The sequence below is a fragment of the Diceros bicornis genome, chromosome 28 (assembly GCF_020826845.1).
Source record: "Diceros bicornis minor isolate mBicDic1 chromosome 28, mDicBic1.mat.cur, whole genome shotgun sequence".
In the NCBI taxonomy this organism is placed as follows: Eukaryota; Metazoa; Chordata; class Mammalia; order Perissodactyla; family Rhinocerotidae; genus Diceros; species Diceros bicornis.
Window position 1 is genome coordinate 29,724,844 of NC_080767.1, and position 5,841 is coordinate 29,730,684.

General features: G+C 40.5%; 1 pseudogene; it reads left to right on the forward strand.

The window, feature by feature from the left end:
• Window positions 1-2,876: 2,876 nt before the first annotated feature.
• Window positions 2,877-3,800, forward strand: LOC131393704 (olfactory receptor 1L3-like; annotated as a pseudogene).
• The last annotated feature ends 2,041 nt before the right edge of the window (window positions 3,801-5,841 follow it).

Sequence of the window (5,841 nt, forward strand, 5' to 3'; positions counted from 1 at the left end):
TCCAAAGGACAATAGACATAGAGGAAAAGTATACAGGACAAGGACCATCATGAGCCAATGTAGGAAGGGGCCTGAAACAATTCAGGAGTTGGATGAAGCCCCTGGTGAAAGTGGACATGAGATAAGGCTGGAGAGGATTTACTTAATATCAATAAATAATAAATGATGAGAGACTTTGTGCTGGGCTGAGCAGTGTCCCCCCCCAAATTTATATTTACCCAAAAGCTCAGAATGTGGCATTATTTGGCAATAGTGTCTTTGTAGATATAATCAAGTTAAGATGAGACCATACTGGATTCAAGTGGGTCCTAATTTGACCACTGGTATCCTTATAAGAAGAGGGAAAGTTGAACAGAGACACAGACAGGAGAATTCCACATGAAAATAGAGAGACAGACACCCAGGGAAGACAGAGGAAAGACGGCCATGTGAAGACAGAGGCAGAGATTGAAGTAATGCATCTGCAGACCAAGGAACACCAAGGATTGCCTGCGAGTGCCAGAAGCTAGGTGCAATACCTGGAATAGATGGCCCCTTAGAGCATCCAGAAGGAACTGACCATGCCAACACCTTGACTGTGGACTTCTAGCACACTTCTGTGAGCTGTGAGAAAATAAATAATTCTAAATATAAATATTAATAAATAAAACAATTTCTATTGTTTTAAGCCACTTGGTTTGTGGTAATTTGTTATGGCAGCCCTAGGGACTAACACAGACTTTGACCTGAAGACAAATTTTTACTGTTAAAAGATCACTGTGACTGCAGTGCAGGGATGGATGGGGAAGGAGGTGTCAAGAGGGGATGTGGGAACGAAACACATCATTCAGACAATCCTGCAATAATCTAGGTGGGAAATGATGGCTTTCACCAGAAGGCTGGTGGGGGAGGTGAAGATTTGCAAGATTCAAGAGATATTTAGGAGGTAAAACCATGGAGATCCTTGAAGAAACAGAGCCCATGCTGATGGGTACTAGCAAGACTGTGGGAAAAAGGAAAAATCACACTGATTCCAGAAGCACCACCACCTGCCTACTTCTAGCTGTAACTTCCTCTGTTCTCATAGCCCAAATTCCTTTCTCTTTAGTCTAGCTTCACCTCCCCTTCCCCACTGCTAGCTTCTTTATCAGGCATTTCCCAGTCATCCCTCTGACATATATTGTTTGTGGTTTGCGAACTGCTTTCACATACATGTTCCTCGCTTTTCTCTTGAGAGCAGATTTTATTTTGTCTTATGTATGAGGAAAGTGAAACTCAGGGTGGTGAAAGGATTTTGCCAAAGACACCTTGTGAGTAAATAGTGGAGCCAGGATTCAAACCCACATCTTCTGTCTCTACATCTGGAGTGTTGTCCGCTGCCCTGCCTGCCACAGCTCCAGGAAAACACAGCTCCCAGTCAACACGAGGCTTGAGAGAGGTCCTGTCTCTAGCAATTAAAGTAAGGGACTGCGTTCCACATTGATTTTGAAAGCCTGTCAGTCACTGGAATAGAGACGTCAAGGTAGAAAATTTCCACAGTGAAAAGTAACACCCCTGAACATTTGTTTCTGATATAAACTTTTGAAGCTTTACTAAAACATGAGAGGTATGGTTTGTGCATAAGACCATCCTGGCTGGGATCTAGGCTCTGGCCCTTCTAGGCTGCATGATCTTGAGAAAAGCATTTAACACCTTTAACCTCAATTTTCTTATCTGTTTAAAGGGAATGCTGTTGAAGACCAGGTCAAAGAGGTGTTTTGCGTAATATTTATGACACATTTAGCTCAGTGCCTAATACATAGTAAGTGCTCAATATGTCTCAGGCATAACTATTATTTGTCTTAATTGTATACTCATTTTCAAACCATCCAAATAAATATCTTTCCAACAAAATCTCACAGGCTCAGGTGAACGTTGGTCAAACAATGAAAAATACGAAGACAATGAGATTTTGCAAAGAAGTTTAGACTCATTGCTTTCAAGAGCATCCAAGAAAATCTGAAAGAGAGAGAATTCGTGCAGGAGGTAAAGGAAGAAGAACAGCAAGTGGTGGTGAAGGAGGAGAAGGGGAGGTGGGCAGGGAGGTATTGACTATCCCTGTATTAAAGACGGGGACACCAAGAATCAAGATCTCGGTAATCAGCCTAGGACCATACAGCCAGAGAGTGAAGGAGCTGAATTCAAAACTTGTGCTTTTATAAAAGGCACCAACTATGCTTGTGGCTTTCCGATGCATCATTCACTACACCTGTAGCATTCTATTGCATTTATTTCTTTAAAATTTTAGCTTCTCCATCGGACCATAACCACCTGAAAAATGAGAACTGAGAATCGCTCATCCTCGGGATTTCAGTGTTAGGTTCCCAGCCAGTTTTTAATACAAAAAGATATTGAATAATTGTGAGAGCGTAAATTCCCAATGTCTACAAGTGTTTTAATGAAAAGCTTCATATATAATATAGCTTTTTGCTGGGTCTTAATGAAAATGTGGGCTTTGAAAGGGTGACTGTAAACACTGTTTGCCTGTGTCAGCATTCATCTTATTTACCTGACCACTTAGTTGTTGGATTTTTTTTGTTTATTTGCTCTGTTTTCTTTGCAAGGATAGTGGAGAGATGAACCTCCACCTGACATGTCTGAATAAGAATTTATGGTGAACAAGAGAAATAGGCGTCAATGAGGTCCACCTGAGATTCTTTCTGAAAGGAAATCCACTCTCTGATTGCCCACATTTAACATATGTTAGACTTTTTTATTGTTCAACTTACTTTTATGGACTTTGGAAGAGAATAGAATCATGAACTGTTCATAGGATTCCTAGGAGAGATAGGAATAAATTGACACTTGTTGAGTTGAAAATTCTAGAGTTTTCTATATTCATTGGTGTATGCAGGATAATGAAGAAGGTCAACCAAACCAGCAGTGTCTCTGAGTTCATCCTCCTGGGACTCTCCTCCCAGCCTCAGGACCAGAAGCCGCTCTGTGCCCAGTTCTTCATCATGTACATGGTCACTGTGATGGGAAATTTGCTCATTATCCTGGCCATCAGCTCTGACACTCGGCTCCAAACACCCATGTATTTTTTCCTCAGCATCTTATCCTTCACTGATGTTTGCTACACAACAGCCATCGTTCCCGAGATGCTGGTGAACTTTCTTTAAAGAAGAAGCCCATCTCCTATGCTGAGTGTATGACCCAGATGTATTTCTTCTTGGTCTTTGCCAACACAGAAAGTTACCTACCGGTAGCCATGGCCATTGACTGCTAAGTGGCCATCTGTGACCCCTTCCACTATGTCACCACAGTGAGCCAACACCTCTGTGTCCTTCTGCTGGCCTTCTCCTGTTCCGTCTCTCACCTCCATTCTGTCTTACTAGTTCTCCTGATCAATTATCTTTTCTTTTTGTCACTTCATTGTTATCTACCGCTTCCTCTGTGACATCAATCCTCTGCTGAAATTATCCTTCTCCTCCACATTTGTCAATGAAAGTGTAATTAACACAGAAGGATAGATAACCTCGGTAAAGCCCTTATATGTGTTATCATTTCTTACATATGAATCCTCATTAATGTTCTTAAAATCCCCTCAGCTGATGGGAAGAGGAAATATTTGTCTACCTGTGACTCCCACCTCACCATGGTGACCCTCTTTTATGGAAGCATTGTTTACATTTATTTCTGACCCCTGTCCCCTTACACCATCAACACCATGGTGGCAACTGTCACCTACAGTTTTGTCCTCCAGGCTGAGTCCTTTTATCTAGAGCCTGAGGAACAAAGACATGAAGTGGGGCCTGAAGAAGATGATGGGCAGGAGGTAGTCCTAGGCAGCCACTTGTGGGCATGTTCAGGAGTCTTCTCCTGTGAGTAGTCATTTCTGCTGATTCCAGGTGTATATATCAAGCTGCTAGAGATTAGCATACCTAACCCAAGTGCTCATAGGAAATTGTATAGATGACAAGACTAGAGTATTCCACTCAGCCTTATATATTTATAATATAAATTGTGTAAATATAATGTATATGTATTATATGTATATCAATCAATTAAGGCCATCTTTTTAGAGCTCCCTTATTGACCCAGGATCTTTGCACCCCTTCCTCATTCCTCCCTCCTATTCTCTTTTATATTCTCTCCTTTCAAGTGCATCTGATCAATATTTTTCATTAATTTTTCTTGACCAAGTTTTCCTTTTTCAATAATTTTGAGTTCCCATTATCCTTACTTATTTGAAGAATCAGCCGCAATCAGTTATTCAATTTGAAGCAGTATCAATGTCTCTGCAATTACTTAAGGCAGTAGTATGTGTGTGCACACATGCATACACATGCAGGTACCTGCACATGTTGTGTTCCCCATGAGATTATGACCTCCCCGATAGCAAAGACAGTTTCTTATCCACCAGACAGAAAATAGATGATGTCTCCTTATTTATTGGACTCTCTCTCAACACAGTGTTCCGGGTCCTGATCACAGCATATAATCAAGAGTTGGCACTCAGGAGCTAGTTGACTTAGCAACTCAGGTCCAGCACTCCAGGTGACCAGCCATATGCAGTGGAGCTAAGGTTTACTTCTGTGTCTCTGCCCTGGCTTCCTTCCCTTTGTCCCTCTGTCAGCTTTGGTCTGTCACTCTTCCTGAGCCTCTTTTTTGGTGCCATTCACCCCAGAAGTAGCTATATTTCCAACATTGTTAACATCCTTCAGTCTGCATATTTTCTAAGAAAAGAAGATCATGTCTCTGTAATGATGTTTATTCTGAGTGGCTTTTGAAGACAGAACTGGACCCAATGTGTTTAAGAATTGGGAAAGCAATTCCTGGCACAGAATAAGGAAGAAACTCAAAAGTCAGAGTTGTCGAAAGGTGATGTCCACACTCATTAGACAAGGGTAATGCAAAGAGAGTTCACATATCTGGCAGGAATTGAGCTAGATTATATTTAAGGTCACTTAAAACTCAGAGAAATTGTTTAACACTAAAGAGCTTCAGATTCCTCATTTTTAAAACTGAGAAGAGTAATATTTTGTAATAAGATGTACGTCCAAGTTAGATCCTAGAGAATACACTAGCTTTAGATATTTTGTTTTCATTTTATTGGGCCATAGGGTTTAATATAAATGTAACACTTTCAATTATCTTGGGAAGATATTGATCCTTTGACAAGAAATGAAATATCAGAATGTGGTAGAAAATTTGATGTTATAAGTGAACCTCTAAAAGTAGAAAGTGTAGATATGATCGTTTGGTGGGAATGCTTCTTTCCTAGTCTCAATCTTTCCTTCCACATGAAGAAAGTTTAGTTAATATAACACCCCTGCTTTTTTTGACCCAATTACTCTTTCTGCCCCAGGGAAGATGAGCATTTTATCTGACTAGTAAATTTAGGAAGCGTATATTAGACATGTATCAAAGCAAAAATTGTACCAGACAAAGTTATAAAGGCAAGGAAGACTTTATTCAAAGCTATTGGAATACAGGAGCGAGGCCAGAACTCAGTCTGGACTGATCTTTGCTGAAAGAAAGCATGGGAGGGCTTTTAAGCACTAGAATGAGCTTGTGGGAAAGTATTAGAGGACATTAGGGAGAAGTCATAGGCCATCTGTGTTTGTTAATGGCTTTATTCAAAGGAAAAATAAACTTCTCATATCTTAATGAGAAGGGGTAATTTTGCAACTTGGAGCAAGGCATCTACAGAGACTGGAAGATGGGGACACCTTCCTAGACGATTACATTTCAAAGACATGGCTCCCAGGTCCTTGAGAAAGATATTTCTAGGTTATAAGACCGGCAAGAGGCTTTTTAAAAGCTTTACACTTCAAAGAAGCAGAGAAATAATTTACAATTATAAGGTTTCTAAGAAAA